We start from the raw sequence: 19,400 nt of genomic DNA, 5'->3' as shown, positions 1-19,400 counted from the left end.
CCTTTCATCGAGGGGGGGATAATTATGGGCCCCAGATCCCCCTTTGCCTAGGGCCCCCAAATAGCTTGAAACGGGCCTGATTATGGATGTGTACGCTGTGTGTTGTAGATGGTGGTTAAGCACAGGGTCAAGTGTGTAACATGACGACGGACGCCTCACCTGTGATGAGAGAAGAGTCCGGAGGTGTACTCCAGCACCAGGAACACCCGCAGGTTAGAGCCAAAACTAAAACACGCGCACGCACGCACGCACACACACACACACACACACACACACACACTTTGAGCCAAATGCATTATCAACATTTCAGAAATAACCGCTGCCAACAGAACAAATAATTAAACCATCAATATTTACTATTTTATTTTCATCTCATTTAATCTATTATTATTATTATTAGCATTAAATAAGCGAGCGCTTGGTGGCCGGGCCTTTGCCCACGGGGCCCGGCCGGGCTTAGCCCGAAGCGGTGACGTGGGCCCGACCTCCTGTGGGTTCACCACCCACAGAGGTAGCCGTAGGGGGCCGGTGCAGTGTGGATTGGGCGGCAGTCGAAGGCAGGGGCCTCGACGACCTGATCCCCGAACACAGCGGCTAGCTGTTGGGACATGGAATGTCACTTCGTTGGGGGGGAAGAGCCTGAGCTTGTGCGGGAGGTTGAGAGGTACCGGCTAGAGATAGTCGGGCTCACCTCCATGCACAGCTTGGGCTCTGGAACCCAGCTCCTCGAGAAGGGCTGGACTCTCCACTTCTCTGGACTCGCCCATGGTGAGCGGCGGCGGGCTACTGTGGGCTTGCTTATAGCTCCCCAGCTCAGCCGCCATGTGTTGGAGTTTACCCCAGTGAATAAGAGGGTCGCCTCTCTGCGCCTTCGGATTGGGGAGAGGGCTCTTGCTGTTGTTTGTGCCTAAGGGCCAAATAGCAGTATAGAGTATCCGGCCTTCTTGGAGTCCCTGGGAGAGGTTCTGAGAGGTGCTCAGACTGGGGACTCCATTGTTCTACTGGGGGACTTCAATGCTCATGTGGGTGATGACAGTGACACCTGGAGGGGCGTGGTTGGGAGGAACGGCCTCCCCGATCTGAACCCGAGTGGTGTTTTGTTATTGGACTTCTGTGCTAGTCACGGTTTGTCCATAACAAACACCATGGTCGAGCATAGGGGTGTCCATAAGTGCACGTGGCACCAGGACACCTTAGGTCGGAAGTCGATGATAGACTTTGTTGTCATTTCATCTGATCTCCGGCCCTATGTCTTGGACACTCGGGTGAAGAGAGGGGCTGAGCTGTCAACTGATCACCACCTGGTGGTGAGTTGGATCCACTGGTGGAGGAGGAAGCCAGACAGACCTGGCAGGCCCAAACGTATGGTGAGGGTCTGCTGGGAACGTCTGGCCAAGCACTCTGTCGGGGAGGTCTTTAACTCCCACCTCCAGGAAAGCTTCTCCCAGCTTCCGAGGGAGGTGGGGGACATTAAGTCTGAGTGTACCATGTTCTCTACCTCCATTGGAGATGCAGCTGTTTGGAGCTGTGGCCACAAGGTCTCTGGTGCCTGTTGTGGCGGCAATCCCCGAACCCGGTGGTGGACACCGGAAGTAAGGGATGCCGTCAAGCTGAAGAAGGAGTCCTATCAGGCCATGCTGACCTCCGGGACTCCTGAGGCAGCTGACGGATATCGGCAGGCCAGGCGTGCCGCAGCTCGGGCAGTTGCGGAGGCAAAAACTCAGAACTGGGAGGAGTTCGGGGAGGCCATGGAGAAGGACTATCGGTCAGCCTCGAAGAAATTCTGGCAAACCGTCCGGTGCCTCAGGAGGGGGAAGCAGTACTCTGCCAACACTGTTTACAGTGCGGGTGGGGAGCTGTTGACCTCGACTGGGGACATTGTTGGGCGGTGGAAGGAATACTTTGAGGATCTCCTCAATCCCACAATCATGTCTTCCATTGAGGAGACGGAGGCTGATGACTTAGAGGTGGACTCATCCATTACCCAAGCCGAAGTCACTGAGGTGGTTTGCAAGCTCCTCTGTGGCAAGGCACCGGGGGTGGATGAGATCTGCCCTGAGTATCTCAAGTCTCTGGATGTTGTGGGGCTGTCTTGGCTGACATGCCTCTGCAACATCACGTGGCAGTCGGGGACAGTACCTCTGGAGTGGTGGTCCCTCTTTTTAAGACAGGGGACCAGAGAGTGTGCTCCAATTATAGGGGAATCACACTTCTCAGCCTCCCAGGGAAGGTTTACTCCAGGGTACTGGAGAGGAGAATTTGACCAATAGTTGAACCTTGGATCCAGGAGGAACAATGCGGTTTTCGTCCTGGTCGCGGAACACTGGACTAGCTCTATACCCTTCATAGGGTGCTCGAGGGTTCATGGGAGTTTGCCCAACCAGTCCACATGTGCTTTATGGATCTGGAGAAGGCATTCGACCGTGTCCCTCATGGTATTCTGTGGGGGGTGCTTCGGGAGTATGGGGTTTGGGGCTTTTTGCTAAGGGCTGTCCAGTCCCTGTATGAATGGAGCAGGAGTCTGGTTCGCATTGCCGGCAGTAAGTCAGACATGTTCCCAGTGCATGTTGGACTCCAGCAGGGCTGCTGTTTGTCACCGGTTCTGTTCATAATTTTTATGGACAGAATTTCTAGGTGCAGCCAGGGGCCGGAAGGAATCCTGTTTGGGACCACAGGATTTCATCTCTGCTTTTTTGCGGATGATGATGTCCTGTTGGCTCCTTCAAACCAGGACCTTCAGCATGCACTGGGGTGGTTTGCAGCTGAGTGTGAAGCAGCTGGGATGCGAATCAGCACCTCCAAGTCTGAGGCCATGGTTCTTGACCGGAAAAGGGTGACTTGCCCTCTCCAGGTTGGTGGAGAAGTCCTGCCTCAAGTAGAGGAGTGTAAGTATCTCGGGATCTTGTTCACAAGTGGGGGAAGGATAGAGCATGAGGTCAACAGGCGGATCGGTGCAGCCTCCGCAGTGATGCGGTCACTTTACCGGTCCGTTGTGGTGAAGAAGGAGCTGAGCCAAAAGCGAAGCTCTCGATTTACCGGTTGATCTATGTTCCGACTCTCACCTATGGTCATGAGCTTTGGGTAATGACCGAAAGAACAAGATCGCAGATACAAGTGGCCGAAATGAGTTTCCTTCACAGGGTGGCTGGGTGCTCCCTTAGATATAGGGTGAGAAGCACAGTCACTTGGGAGGAGCTTGGAGTAGAGCCGCTGCTCCTCCACATCGAGAAGAATCAGCTGAGGTGGCTCAGGCATCTCTTTCGGATGCTTCCTGGACGTCTCCCTGGGGAGGTGTTCCAGGCATGTCCCCCTGGGAGGAGGCCCCGGGGAAGACCCAGGACACCCTGGAGGGACTATGTCTCTCGGCTGGCCTGGGAACGCCTCGGTGTTCTTCCTGAGGAGCTGGCCGAGGTGTCTGGGGAAAGGGAAGTTTGGGCTTCCATGCTCAGACTGCTGCCTCAGCGACCCGGCCCTGGATAAGCGGATGAAGACGAGACGAGATGAGACGAGCATTAAATACTTACTCCCCTTTCTTGCGATTTTGTATCTGAAATGTTTGACACATTCTTCACAGCTAGTTGGGGCTTACAATAGAAAACCTAATACATGTAATGGCCGACAGGAGTTTTGTGATATTTTGTGACTGCATTTACACTAGAAAAGTTATTCTCAGTTAGTGATATCTGCTGCTGAGCGCTCATCCAGATTCCACGATTTTAGGTAAAATGCATTATTTAAGGAGTAGGCATGTACAGTTAACAGACATTGAATGTGTGTGTCAACTAAATTACAGAAACAATTACAATGATTTGAAATATTTTGATGTTATAAATATTGCCCCCCCAAAAAAACAACCCACACACGTTTTCAATTCTTTTAAAAAATATTCTATGAAATTTTAATTCTCAGAATCTAAGAACAAAACAGATAACCCTAACAACAACAAGGCAAATAATACTTAAATGATAAAGTGAGGGGGAAAAAAGTTTTTAAGTTTCAGATGCGGAATGGACAAAGGCTAGAGCTAGATGCTTCAGATTTTGGGGGGGAGGAAAAAGAAACATTCATTTGGAGTTACAGAAATGACCAGTCTATTAAGTCATATGCTTAATGCAAGACGAAAATGAGTCCTTGGCTCTTACTGGAGGTTGTGTGACTGCAGGAGTTTGCAGTGATCCAGCAGGTCAGTCAGGTGAGCCACAAACCACCAGTTATTCAGGGCAATGCTGCAGATCAATAAACAAAACACACACACGTTTAATGACAACTAAAACTGTATAAATTTTAATTAGTTTCAGCATTTCCCCATATGGTAATGTGCTGTGACAGAGGAGCAGGTAGTTGTCAGGGGTTTACTGTATAAATGAAAAATGGAGACTGAAGAAATAAACCCGTCATAATAAACAAACGTGTTTTGACAGAATGTCATTTAAACATGTGATGCCAACAGTATAAGCAAACACCAAGAACAACTCCCAAATCTTTCTGTAAAATACACAAGAGACAGGAGCGAGAGTAGTGAAGGTGTTCAGTTCGGTGTGTATAATCATTGCACACCCAAATGTTTAAAATTTAATCATTATTTTTCTGGTGACAGCATTTGAAAGATTTCATTTTAACCAGAAAAATGGTTTTTAAATTTTGAATATCAGACAGGAAATTAATTATGCACATATTTGTATTGTTTTATACGAGTCACACAATTGTTTTAAGCCTAAAGCATCAGCTCTATTTACAGATCTTTAGCACTTTTTACACTGTTTTCTGCCTGATCACAGTTTGTCACTTTTTTCCCCCACATACAGCATGTTGCCGACACTTATTTGTGTCTGAAAAAAGAAAGCAGAATTTAAGTGCGAAAATCACTGCATGACAAAAATTATTCCATCCCTGAGGACTGGTGAGCTTTTGAGAGGAGAGTAAGAGAGTCATGTGTTGAGACAGATGCACAAGTCAAGACAGATGGTTTTATTATGTTTTTTTTTTTTTGTATATCATTTTGACTCTGTTTGTGTGTTTGGTCATTGCTATGAATGTAATATTCTTGTATTGTTTGTATTTATTTGAGTGTAATAGTTCATTCGTGGACCCCAGGAAGACTAGCAGCCACTTTGTGGAAGCTAATGGGGATCCAAATAAAGAATAAACATGCATAGTAGAAAGAACCAGCTGTTTCATTTCATCTCATCATCTCTAGCCGCTTTATCCTTCTACAGGGTCGCAGGCAAGCTGGAGCCTATCCCAGCTGACTACGGGAGAAAGGCGGGGTACACCCTGGACAAGTCGCCAGGTCATCACAGGGCTGACACATAGACACAGACAACCATTCACACTCACATTCACACCTACGGTCAATTTAGAGTCACCAGTTAACCTAACCTGCATGTCTTTGGACTGTGGGGGAAACCGGAGCACCTGGAGGAAACCCACGCGGACACGGGGAGAACATGCAAACTCCACACAGAAAGGCCCTCGCCGGCCCCGGGGCTCAAACCCAGGACCTTCTTGCTGTGAGGCGACAGCGCTAACCACTACACCACCGTGCCGCCCCCCAGCTGTTTCAGTTTTTTAAAAAAAAATCTTTTCAAAAGACAAAGAAGTCAAGAAAATGGTGACTGGTAATTCCAATATTCAGATTAAACGTAAAACATATAGCCCTATATTTAGAAAAATTAAAGGTAGATGGCCTTTTGATTTCATAAAATTGGTGAAATTTAGTTCCCTCTGAAATGTGGTCATTGTGATTATATGTTTATTTCTGTAATATCTCACAAAATATCAGGCAATTCTGTGGCTGGGAAGTTATTTAATTTGAGGGGATTAAAGCAAATAATGTGCATGAAATCGTGCAGTCAAACAGACAGAGGAAGTCCGTGTGCGCATGCGCAGGTTTACCACCATCTTCTTTTGGGTTTTACGGCAGCTGGCATCCACAGTGTTGCATTACTGCCATCTACAGGTTTCCCTTTGAGCGTGGATTGACAGTTCCATCATTCTGTCGCTAAACAAACAGCTGAGCGCCGATATTTATTAGTTTGGTCCTGCGTTTCCTTTCCTTTGTATATAATGTCTTTTCTTCTCGTTTTCTGTTACTGTAGTCTGTCTTTCACATTTCATTCACACACTCTCATCCTCCATTTTTCTCTCCCGTTTCAAATTTGTATCCCACTAATATATGTCATGAAGTGATAATTTCTTCTCAGAATCACTTTTACTTTAAAGAAATAATTGAAATGTATTTACAATGAAATGTGATCATTAAAAATCCAGTCAAGCAGAGATAAATTCTACAAAACCTGACTTCACTTAAACCTTTAAATTATTGACTTTTTGCTGAATCATTTGCACCTCGAGTAAACTTAATGTCAGTAACAGTGGTAATATTTGAGTCATTATTAATAATAGCTTGTGATTGGTGAAGAGAATAGAGACAGTCCAACATGAGAGACATCATCATCTTCACAACCACTATTACACCAAGATGAAAATCTGTTGATGAAGTGTGTGTCATTGTGTATCTGCAGGTTGTGGGTTTGTGGTGTCGCAGATGAAGGCTGTGCTGCTCTGAGTTCAGCTCTGAGATCAAACCCCTCACACCTGAGATACCTGGATCTGACCGATAATAATCTTGGAGACTCAGGAGTGAAGCGTCTCTGTCAGGGGCATAGGCAGAAATTTGTAATACTGTGGACTTCTATGAAATAGAGTGGACCCCATTGTAAGCGGGGGGTCTGGGGGTCCTCCCCCAGAAAAAATTGTATTTCTTAGATGCAATTTCCTGCATTCTAACCAATTTTAGGGTGAATATATTAGCAAATCCCATCTGATTCACAGCCCTCTGATTAATGGCAAGATTAAGAATTGTGTCAAGTTTCAGCTCAGAACAGTTCAGATCTTTTGTTTTGAAATACAGGACGATTCCGTATTGTAAGGGACAGTTGACAACCCTACCCTTTCACCCCCCTATTTTGCTTACTTTAAAAAAAAAAAAAAAAAAAAAAAAAAACTACATTATAGACAACGGGTCTTTATTCGCTATTGTTTTGTAACGGCATTATCATCATTGTCCACATCTGTTTCTTCTGATTTCGATCTTTTTGGCTTATTAAAGAAAGAGGACAGCGATGTCTGTTTAGACATTTCCTGTTTAAGTTAGCGCAGCTAAACTAGCATTCTAGGTCAGCGATGACTTCCGTTTTTTGGCATAGCAACGGATGTTTGCTTCTTGCCGCTTATCAAAAACGCGGGCATTAGCCAATCAAAATGATTATAGAGAAAAAAAACACTGACAAAAATATAATTTCTGTAAATAGTTGTAACATTATACTTAATTCAAAGTGTTTTGTTTCGTGTTACATTATTGTTATCCTGCTGTTCATTGAATTTCACGTTAAAAACACCTCCTCTATGGTGGGCGAGCCAGCTGTCAATCAAGTTGGACACCTCCGATAGGGTGGGCCAGCCGTCAATCATAGTGGCACCGGCCCACTGTTGCCCTTATGTGCCTACGCCACTGGTCTCTGTGCTGTACTGGAGAATCCTCACTGTAAACTGGAGACACTGGGGTAAGATCATCTCTCTGAGAGTCACATGACCTGCTCCTCAGCAAGACACATTCTCTAAAAGTGAGACTGAAGCAGAGGTTTTAGGGTCATCATCAGTGTCCTGAGGAGGAAGATTGTTTCTGTTCACTGCACACTGATGATTTGTCACAGAGTCTTTGGGTCAGATGGACGTATGTGAGAAGCCGCAGCACAAAACGGGACTTGATCCAACTGCAATGTGTCTGAACTCACTGTGAAATTTACTACAACACTGTAACTCAGGGCTTTTCAAAGTGTGGGGTGCACCTCCCCAGGGGGCGCCAGAGTTCTTCGGGGGGGGGGGGCATAACGTGAGGGAAAATAAACCAGAATAAGTTACTATTGCGGACATTCAGCGAACTTCAGCTAGCCTTTGCCAGAGACAAAATGGATCGATTTTTAGTACCTAAAGCTACAGTGAGTGAGGAGACAGAGTCTGGGCCAAGCAAAAAAAGAAGGAAGTATGACCATGATTATTTAAAGTTTGGATTTTCATGGACTGGATCTGAAGATGCTCCACTGCCACAGTGTGTTGTCTGCCAAGAGGTGTTAGCTAACGATGCTATGAGATGTTTAAAATGTGTAAAACAAGATGTTTAAAAAAAAAAAAAAAGCACAGATGTTTAAAATGTGTAAAAAAAAAAAAAAAGAGGTTTTAAAAAGGCTCATATGTTTTAAATGTGTAAAAAAAAGTTTCAAAAAGCACAGATGTTTAAAATGTGTAAAAGAAAAAATAAAAATGTGTACAACAACCATTTTTTTAAAATACGAATGGAACATTAAGTATAGCAACCAGGGGCGGTCCTGGGGGCGGTCGGGGGGGGGCGGCACGAGCGCGGGCGCGAAAAAAAAAAAACGGTCCCCCCCCCCCAAAAAAAAGGTCCCCCCTCAAAAAAACCCGAAAAAAAAAAACAAGACGGGCGGTGTGTGTGTGTGAACATTTTGGATGGGGAAGCAAGTTGCGCAGGTGACGTCATCAGTTTGTGTGTGTGTGTGTGTGTGTGCGCGCCTAACTTGTCGTAGCCCCATAATATGCACAATCCCGCCAACGGAACGGTGTACTAGTCATCAAAAAGACTTTACTACCATAGTACTACACTACTATGACATTACACAGAGTCTTAAGTAATACATTACGACTTGATCATTGCCATTCTGGTAACAGCAAATTTATAACGGGCCGTGTCTGCGAGCGACGTACAACACACGACGAGAAATGTTTAAACGACCATGTAAAGCTGTTAACATTCTGTTGGCTAATACAGAGCCCAACGCGGGAGGGGGGGCACGAGTGCGGGCGCGAAAAAAAAAACGCCCCCCCCCCCCCTCAAAAAAAAAAAGACGGGCGGGGAGTAAATCACTCTAGGATCGCCATTGATAGCAACAACAAAAATTGTGTGTGTGGGGGGGGGGGGGGGCGCTGTGCTGTTATTTGCTCTCTGAGGGGGGCTGACTCTCCCTCACTTTGAAAACCCCTGCTGTAACTAATCACACAAACTGCACCTGAGACACAGACTGCCCTCTGTGTGAGCTGCAGTGACATGGTGGAAATGATCTCAGGAATATAGAATTTAAAACTAAAATGAGACGTTAATGCCAGAGAACTGATGGGGTAAAAAATTAAGTAGATTTTTAAAAATGACTTTTAAATAAAAAAGGAACAAAAAAGAGTCACAACAATCCTTCTGTTGATTATTAATTATTCAAATGAGTTACGACAGTAATATAGTAATCTAATACAGTAATAATAATGTACTAATAAAAGAATAAAGTAGTAAATATTCTCTCAGGGCGTCTCCATCTCACTGCTCTGAACAGGGTTGCTAGATCTACATTACAGAAGCAGCTCAGTGGATCAGCGGAATTAAACCCATGCAGTTTTCCTCAGTAGTGCTTTCACAAAAAGGATCTCATATTATTCCACATTTAGTGATAAATACATTGTGTGTGTGTGAGTAAACCCACTGACTCAGTTCCATTCATACAGTAACACAGAGCTAAAGTAGAGAACAGGATCAGTAGGTGTGTGTATGAGAGGAGATCACAGGGCACGACCACTACGCTCTGTTTTATTCTACAGATCTCATTAAAATCATATTCACAAAAATGACCAATCCATGGGACAAACACACACGCACAGAACTGTAAAGAAGAATCAAAGAATTATCTTCTGATTAATTAAAACTAACATACAGTGAAAAATGCACCAACTTTAAGACCAACAAAATGTTTCTTCATCAATAACAGGTGATTTTTTTTTTTAATTATTTCACTACTTGTGTTTGCAGAAATGTTTTTGAAGATTTTGACATTAGGTGGTTTTCTGAGTTTGTTAATAATAAAACGTGGTCTAATCTTCATCCAAGTCAGAAGAGCAGACAAACACATTCTGTCTAAAGAAAACAGTCACACTTGTTCTTGTCAGTCCTGAATAAACCATTTAAACATTCACATTCTGGGTTTTAAAAAAAGTGTGTGACCCTCTGAGCTAACGACTTCTCCAGAAGGTAATTAGAGTCCGACCCTGTTCTATAAAACACACCCACAGTCTGATTACTGACAGTCTGATCTTCTCCACAAAGAGCTGTTCATGTAAACTCTGATTAAAAGGAAAAAGTGACTAAAACAGCATTTGTAAAAAGCGAGTGTGTGTGACTCGGTCCACAGGAAGATAAATTGTCTTGATGTTCATAAGATGAGACAGTGAAGTGTGTCTCATTGTGTCTCTGCGGGTTGTAGAATTTGTGGTGTCTCAAATGAAGGCTGTGCTGCTCTGCATTCAGCTCTGAGATCAAACCCCTCACACCTGAGAGAACTAAATCCATTTGGGAATAAAATCGGAGACTCAGGAAAGAATCTGCTCTCTGCTTTTAAAGATGATAAACATTACAATCTTCAGATACTGAGGTGAGTAATGACACTTTTTTATCTCAATGTTGAATAAAAAGAATTTAACCTCATTATTTTTCTTGAATTTCAGTAAATATCACATGACCAGGTCATGAAATGAAACTAGTTTTAGAAATTTTCACTGTATTATATTTAGTCCGGTTTTTTTTCTTCAAACGATTTGCTTTAATTATATTTTGTGTTCATTAAAGTGTGTTGATGTAAAATTCATCTGAAAGCAGAAGATGGAGTCAGTCAGTCTCCAAAATGTCCCGTCTGAGTGCATGAGAGTGATTGTAAATGAACACCTCGTCTCCTTGTGACACCCTGCTGTCTCTGACTTCATCCTGCTGCTTTTGTCTGAATAAGATGATCTCGGCTTTTCCCTGTTTCTGATCAGCAGCACACTTTCTTCTCAACTCTCCTCAAAACTCAGTAAAATCATCATCTTTAATACCACACGGCCACAAATATGTGATTTAAGGAACCACTTTACTCACTCTGACACTCCTTCCTGCTCTCTACCTCCACACCGTGTCTTCTGTCGTTCTTGTAAAATTCACCTCGGCTTCTTCTTAAAGTCTGCACTTAAATCTACATGTAGAACAAGAGATCAAACCCACCACAGTGTTAGTTACTGTTTAAAAAGCTCCAAAGCCTGTGATTGGATAAGAGCAATGATGGGATGGGAAATGTCTGCTCACTTTCCTGTTAGATCTTGTGGAAGTTAGATAAGTTATATGCTATTGGCCTCTCCAACAAGTCTTTATTATTTTTTAACTCATTTTTTCATAATAGAACTCAGTGTGTCTCCTTTCAGGGTAGTGAATCCAAATTTAAATTAATTGACAAGGGTGTTCCTCAAGGTTCATCGCTGGGCCCGCTTTTGTTTTCAATTTTTATTAATGATCTGCCTCAAATATGCTCTGATAGTCAAATTCATTTATATGCCGATGACACTGTACTTTTCCGGTGCCAGTATTTCTCAAGTTCAGCATTCTCTCCAATCAGACTTCAACAAAGTGCAACAGTGGTTTCTTTCAAATAAGCTTCTCCTGAATAAGGAAAAATCGTACAGTATGCTTTTTTGTACTCAACCTGGCTCTCTGTCATTGACTAATTGGTCAATTGTGGATGGTAGAAATGGGCAACTGGACTTGCTTGAAAATTCTTGAAAACGTTTCACCTCTCATCCAAAAGGCTTCCTCAGTTCTGTCTGACTAATAGGGAGTATCAGATATTTATCTTCTCCTGGATCAGAATCAGAATTCTGATGACCAGCTCATCTAAGGCCAAGTTTACATTAGACCCTATCTGTCTCGTTTTCTTCGGGGATGCACTGTCCATTTACATTAAAACGCCTGGAAACGCCGGGAAACGGGAATCCACCAGGGTCCACGTGTTCAATCCAGATTGTGTCTGGTCTGGTGCTGTGTAAACATTGAGAATACGCGGATACGCTGTGCTGAGCTCTAGCTGACGTCGTCATTGGAACACGTCACTGTGACATCCACCTTCCTGATTCGCTGGCGTTGGGATCACACACACAGCGACTCAGTCCCAAATCACTGCTCGTGCGCTTCACTCGCGCGCTCTGTGAGCTGCGCAGGGCCGGAGTGCGCACCCTCCAGAGGGCACTCGCTGTTCAGGGCGGAGTGATTTGGAGCGCAGGAGGAAGCGCTGAGCTGCACTGAGGTTTATTTACACATTTCAACCTCCTTCAGGCGCTTAAACTCAGTGAGAACATGAACATCACAGCCAGGTGTGTTTATCTGCTGGAGAAGGTGTTTGCTTGCCATCCTTCCACTTGCAAGTGGTGAGTGACTTGCGCATACTCGATATGCACTGGAATCATGTGACGTGCCGTCTAATTAGTCATGTGATTAGCGTATCCGTGTATTGGCATTGCTGTGTGCACGCGAATCATGTATTGGCGTTGCTGTGTGCAGGCGAATTGTTTTAAAAACGTTAATCTGATGATCCGCTGATTCGAAATAATGTAAACAGGGCCTAAGGTGTCATTCAGTGCATTTACATGCACATAGAGAGAATCGAATTTCTGCCATTGCTCGACTGAAATCGAAGTTCAAAATGCCATGTATACACCTTAATTCGGCTGAAATTGAACCGAACTTGATTTCTCGGAATCGAGCTACACGACCTAGATTATGCGATTTCTGCCGAGCTACTTAGTGCATGTATACCCTATCAAGCTAGTAGTCGAGCTACTTACTGCCCCTTCCGGAAGAGACGAGTGACGAGACCACAAGCGGGAAACACAACAGCCTCGGTCGGCATGACAACAGTAGTAGCGAGCAGCAGAAGAGGTCAGGAGGAACAAACGGAGAAGAGAAAATGGCGAGCAGAAACGTGCATTCTGGAGCAATGAGGAGACAGAGTTCATGCTCATTCAGCTTAAGGAGTTGAATATATTAAAATTCATGGACAGGAGAAAAACGCGCAATGGAGAACACGGAACTGATAACTTTGTTTACACTCTTGAATAGCTCTTCTTCATGATGACAACCGGAGGTATACCAACACGATGGGGCGTGTAGCGCCACCTGTGGCTCGGGTGCACAATGCACCTCACACAATAGCCCGATTTCATTGTGTGCATGTACGATTGGATTTCTCTGGCACCCTGCTGGGACCTTCAGCTCGATTACCGACAGCAGCTTGATTTGGATGTGCATGTAAACGTAGTCACTGAGGCATCATGTTGGTGTGGGTCATTGGAGGCTGGGTGTGAACGGCGAGTCATTAGGGTGATCAATCCTTTGATCACCCTAATGACTCGCCGTTCACACCCAGCCTCCAGTGACCCACACCAACATGATGCCTCAATGACACCTTAGGCCAAGTTTACATTAGACCGTATCTGTCTCGTTTTCTTCACGGATGCACTGTCCGTTTACATTAAGGTGGGGTTTACATTAGACCGTATCAGTGGATCATCAGATTAACATTTTTAAAACGATTAACATGCACACAGCAACGCCAATACACGATTCGCCTGCACACAGCAACGCCAATACACGGATACGCTCGGCTCCACAGGCATCCTGCGCTCCAAATCACTCCGCCCTGAACAGCGAGTGCCCTCTGGAGGGTGCGCACTCCGGTCCTGCGCAGCTCACAGAGCGCGCGAGTGAAGTGCACAAGCAGTAATTCGGGACTGAGCCGCTATGTGTGTGCTCTCAGTGCATGTCGGGCATGCACGTCACTTACCACTTGCAAGTGGAAGGATGGCAAGCCTAAAGACAACCATAACTACACAATGGGCAGTATTTGCATCAGTATTTGCAGTATTTTCATACTTTTATACTCTTTAATGAAAGGTCATACAAGGCGGAAGTCCGCGCCGTTTTTCAGCAGTCGCGTCACATGACCAACGCCAGCGAATCAGGAAGGTGGATGTCACAGTGACGTTGTCCAATGACGACGCCAGCTAGAGCTCAGCACAGCGTATCCGCGTATCTCAATGTTTACACAGCACCGGACCAGACACGATCTAGATTGAATACGTGGACGCTGGCGGATTCCCGTTTCCCGGCGTTTCCAGGCGTTTTAATGTAAACGGACAGTGCATCCGCGAAGAAAACAAGACAGATACAGTCTAATGTAAACTTGGCCTAAAACGCCTGGAAACGCCGGGAAACGGGAATCCACCAGGGTCCACGTATTCAATCTAGATCGTGTCTGGTCCGGTGCTGTGTAAACATTGAGAATACGCGGATACGCTGTGCTGAGCTCTAGCTGGCATCGTCATTGGACAACGTCACTGTGACATCCACCTTCCTGATTCGCTGGCGTTGGTCATGTGACGTGACTGCTGAAAAATGGCGCGGACTTCCGCCTTGTATCACCTTTCATTAAAGAGTATAAAAGTATGAAAATACTGCAAATACTGATGCAAATACTGCCCATTGTGTAGATATGATTGTCTTTAGGCTTGCCATCCTTCCACTTGCAAGTGGTAAGTGACGCACATGCCCGACATGCACTGAGATCACACACACAGCGGCTCAGTCCCAAATCACTGCTCGTGCGCTATACTCGCACGCTCTGTGAGCTGCGCAGGGCCGGAGTGCGCACCCTCCAGAGGGCACTCGCTGTTCAGGGCGGAGTGATTTGGAGCGCAGGATGCCTGCGGAGCCGAGCGTATCCATGTATTGGCGTTGCTATGTGCACGCAAATTGTGTATTGGCGTTGCTGTGTGCACACTAATCATTTTAAAAACGTTAATCTGATGATCCGCTGATATGGTCTAATGTAAACCCCACCTTAGATGACCTGGTCATCAGAATTCTGATTCTGATCCAGGAGAAGATAAATATCTGATACTCCCTATTAGTCAGACAGAACTGAGGAAGCCTTTTGGACGAGAGGTGAAACGTTTTCAAGAATTTTCAAGCAAGTCCAGTTGCCCATTTCTACCACCCACAGTTTACTATGACCTGGATGATTGAGAATCTTCACAGACATAATTGGTCAATCACTCTTCTTGACGGAACATTACTTGAAAGAGTGGAGAAGTTTAAATACTTGGCCCATGTTTACATTAGATCGTATCAGCGGATCATCAGATTAACGTTTTTAAAACGATTAGTGGTGCACACAGCAACGCCAATACATGATTTGCGTGCACACAGCAACACCAATACACGGATACGCTCGGCTCCGCAGGCATCCTGCGCTCCAAATCACTCCGCCCTGAACAGCGAGTGCCCTCTGGAGGGTGCGCACTCCGGCCCTGCGCAGCTCACAGAGTGCGCGAGTGAAGTGCACAAGCAATGATTCGGGACTGAGCCGCTGTGTGTGTGATCCCAGCGCATATCACTTACTACTTGCAAGTGGAAGGATGGCAAGCCTAAAGACAATCATAACTACACAATGGGCAGTATTTGCATCAGTATTTGCAGTATTTTCATACTTTTATACTCTTTAATGAAAGGTGATACAAGGCGGAAGTCCGCGCCGTTTTTCAGCAGTCGTGTCACATGACCAACGCCAGCAAATCAGGAAGGTGGATGTCACAGTGACGTTGTCCAATGAGACGCCAGCTAGAGCTCAGCACAGCGTATCCGCGTATTCTGAATGTTTACACAGCACCGGAGCTGACACGATCTGGATTGAATACGTGGACGCTGGCGGATTCCCGTTTCCCGGCGTTTCCAGGCGGTTTAATGTAAACGACAGTGCATCCGCGAAGAAAACGAGACAGATACGGTCTAATGTAAACATAGCCTTAGGTGTCTGGCTTGACTCTCAGCTATCCTTCAAACCCCATATTAATGCAATCTCCAAAAAAATAACTGGTTGTTTAAAATCTCTTTATCGTTCAGTAGACTGCTTTTCACAAAAAGTCCAGAAAAGAATTGTAACCCAGTTACTTCTTCCAATATTTGATTATGCGGATGTTGTCTATGGCAACACCTCTGAAACACATCTTCGCCCTCTCAATGTACTATATAATAGTCTCTGTAGATTTGTACTTAGATGTCCGTATAGGACACATCACTGTGTGATGTATGAAACTTTGGACTGGCCAGCTCCCAAGACCAGAAGGCAGCTCCATTGGTTAACCCTAATTTTCAAATGTATTCACTTAAAGGCTCCTCCTTACTTGAAACAGTTATTAACTCCTCTAAGCTCTCATTACAGTTTACGGCACATTGACCATTTGTTTCTAGTTACATCCAGAATTCGCAAAGAAATTGGTCGTCGTGCATTTAAGTTTAAAGCACCATCAGACTGGAACAGCCTTCCTTCAACACTCAGGTCCATTTCTTCCCTTCACATTTTCAGATCATCTCTAATCACTCATTTTCAAACATACTGCTCCTGTTTTTGAATGTTTTTTTGTTTGTTTTTCCTCTCTTTCTTGGATTAGTTGTACTAATACTGTATGATACCATATATAAATGACATTACTGTAGTATGCTGGGTGGGGGTAGTGGGGTAGTTTGGAGAGCAATGTTGGCAAGTGTGTGAGTGTGTTTATGTGTATATGTCTATTGTGTATACGTGTATATGTTTAGTGTGCAGGGGTGATAGTGGAAAAAATTCCTGAGCCTGAACTTTTTTCCCTGCCCGGGAGGTGAGCAGCGTGGGGTGCTATGTACTGTATGCGACACACTTAACACATAACTTGTTGGCCCCTAGGCCCAGATATACTGTATGTCTGTGTATAACCCTGATCATCGTTATTGCCACGTGGGGTTCAGGGGTCTGTTCCCCTGGGAGAATTATTTTTTTTAATTAGTCCCTTAAATGATAGATTGTGGTGAATTTTGTCAAAATAAATGGACAACATTCAGACATGAGATGAACAAACCCAATATAAGCCTATATTACAGTAGCATCTTCGTGCAGAGCACCAGAGCTCTTGGGACTGGCAGGCCTGCTCAGTAACCCATCCCTGCTTTAACTCGTCACATACCTGCCGACTTACTGCCTGTACAGCATATGAGACTACAGAGACTACAGCCGCACCGAGACAGGTCAGCAGGTGGCAATTACAATACTCCAACGCAAACTAGGAACTGATCAGTAGCCTAACCACTGACTAAATGACGTGAACAAGGACACATTCATTTCTTTAAAAAAATATAATAGCAAAATATGCACCATTTATTTTAAATACTTTTTGAAACAGTTACAGTGCAACAAAACCATACGGTATATAATACTACAACCCTAAAGTTGTTTATTCAAAACAATTTGCTATTAAGATAAAACTATTTAATAGAAAAATATAGCTTACTTCAGAAAAATTACCATTCAGTTCCATTAACAATGACAATAATTTAAAGTGCTTCAAGAAGCCCAGATTTCTTTCCCCTCATTACTGCACAGCTGTCTAGTAGAATACTGGTGACGTGTCCCCGCTCCAGCCCATATGACTGCAGGACATCTTTCAGTTCCTGCATCAGTGCTGGGGCATGTGCTATGTTTACTCTTTTGCTGGCAAGGTGCTGCGTTTTTACACTGCCTGCATCCTCGTCATAAAATCGGACCAGAATATTAAGAATTTTATCCATCCTTTTGTCCGTGGCCTCATCGATATTGAGTGAAAACATGGCATTCTTTCGCTTGTTGGACAGATTTTTCTTAAACTCTGGCGAGATGCCGTGTGTAATAAGATAGCTTGCATGCTGCCTTGAGACGGACGGATGCGTGAGGGCGGGTTTATCCTCCGCTAATTTCTGACACAAAGTGATGAGTGGATGAGCGATAGTAAACGACAGGTCAAACTCAGCAATGAAGGAGCACAAGCAAATTTTTAAATCAGCCACGCGATCCGTCATTGAGGGTCGGATATCTGCAGGGCTGTTGCCCCCGGCAAACGTGAGGTGTGTTGGGTTGCTCGGATAGCTGCTTGATGACGAGGGTCTAATTCGTGCCGTGACAGCACTTTTTTCCCCACTAGTTCCATATCATATTTTCTTTGCGCACAAAGTGCAGAAGCGTGCTCCTGGTTGCTGGAGCTTTTGACACCAGCTTCCAAAGGGCTTTTCGTCTCTACCCACCTCCTCTACTCAAGCCCAGCGCCATTTATTCTTGATGCCTTTATCGATATTTTTGGTGTTTTCCCCTGGCTTCATAAAGTTGCATTCCATGACCTAGGCTACGTTTCGCATTGCCAGTGTGGGAATTCTCTTTACTGTCTATCTGCGCATCTCAGAATGACACAGGACAATGGGTGAACTAGATTTTTTTTTTCCCCCAGCCACGGTACGCCGGAAATCCGGCGCGGCGCCGGAACGCTATCACCCCTGAGTGTGTGTATTTAAGTTCTATTTTTCTTTTTTGTATTGTTATTAGGACCCCCTTGAAAATGAGATGCCACATCTCAAGGGGTTATCCTCAAAATAAATAAATAAAATAAATAAAGTTCTCATTTGTTGGAGCTCAATGTTAGAACACGTATATTATATAAGACTGAATAAAAGTCAAATTAAATTATAAACAGGACATAATGTTTCTCTTGGAGCAGAGATGATTACATGCTGTTGGTCATGAAGTAGCACAGTCCAGTGTGGGGATTAATCTAATGTTTTTCCTTTTATTTTCAGTGTGTGATGAATATCTTTGTGTATGATGAAGACTCTGGTGTTCGTGCATTTCCATGTTGGGGAACAGACAACACATTCATAAACACATCAGTCATTTAGTTCCAACAAATAAAAGAGACTCGGAGACGTGGTCAGTGTGTGTTCATGGTGCACAGTGAATCAGACTGCACACAATTCTACACTGAATGTGGAACAACTTGTGATCTGCATGAAACTGCCTGGACCTCAGTCCCTTAAAAACCCTGAAAGAGCAGGTGAAAAAGCACAGGGACTCGAGCTGAACCCAGTCAGTGGAAGAGGGAGTTGAAATGGACAGGAACAGTTTCAGGACATTGGTGAGATTCTCACCTGACAGGATCGGCATTTGAGGAGTTAATCTGAGGCCCCAAGGAGACTCACCACAAGGCACATTTATCACTTTGTCCTTTGGTTGGTGTTTAACGTAGTTTAGATCTTTTTATTACAGGATCAGACCGAATCTGTTCATTATTTTCTGATCTCCAGACTGATCAAATCCGATATGGGATCAGTGCCATCCCTTTCACTTTAGTATATACATCTTTCAGTATTTTTGCAGAATTGTATCAGTGAAATTCATTTTGAATTAATATATAATATATAGTGTAGTTATTTTTGTTGTGGGGCGGCACAGTGGTGTAGTGGTTAGCGCCGTCACCTCACAGCAAGGTGGTCTAGGTTTGAGCCCCATGGCCGGCGAGGGCCTTTCTGTGCGGAGATTGCATGTTCTCCCCATTTCCGCATGGGTTTCCTCCAGGTGCTCCGGTTTCTCCCACAGTCCAAAGACATGCAGGTTAGGTTAACTGGTGACTCTAAGGTGGTGTTTACA

At 44.6% G+C, this 19,400-nt stretch overlaps 1 long non-coding RNA gene across 1 annotated transcript in view; it reads right to left on the bottom strand.

Moving 5' to 3' along the window:
* LOC132870631 (uncharacterized) overlaps window positions 1-19,400 on the bottom strand; it is a 37,892-nt gene that overhangs the window by 16,111 nt on the left and 2,381 nt on the right. Inside the window, exons 2-4 of the long non-coding RNA XR_009651155.1 lie at window positions 10,973-11,066; window positions 4,143-4,226; window positions 160-225 (exon numbers count right to left, since the gene is read on the bottom strand). This is a non-coding gene — a long non-coding RNA (uncharacterized LOC132870631). The remainder of the gene's footprint in view (window positions 1-159; window positions 226-4,142; window positions 4,227-10,972; window positions 11,067-19,400) is intronic.

This window comes from Neoarius graeffei, chromosome 22 (assembly GCF_027579695.1).
Source record: "Neoarius graeffei isolate fNeoGra1 chromosome 22, fNeoGra1.pri, whole genome shotgun sequence".
In the NCBI taxonomy this organism is placed as follows: Eukaryota; Metazoa; Chordata; class Actinopteri; order Siluriformes; family Ariidae; genus Neoarius; species Neoarius graeffei.
This window is presented reverse-complemented; position numbering and strand designations above follow the sequence as displayed.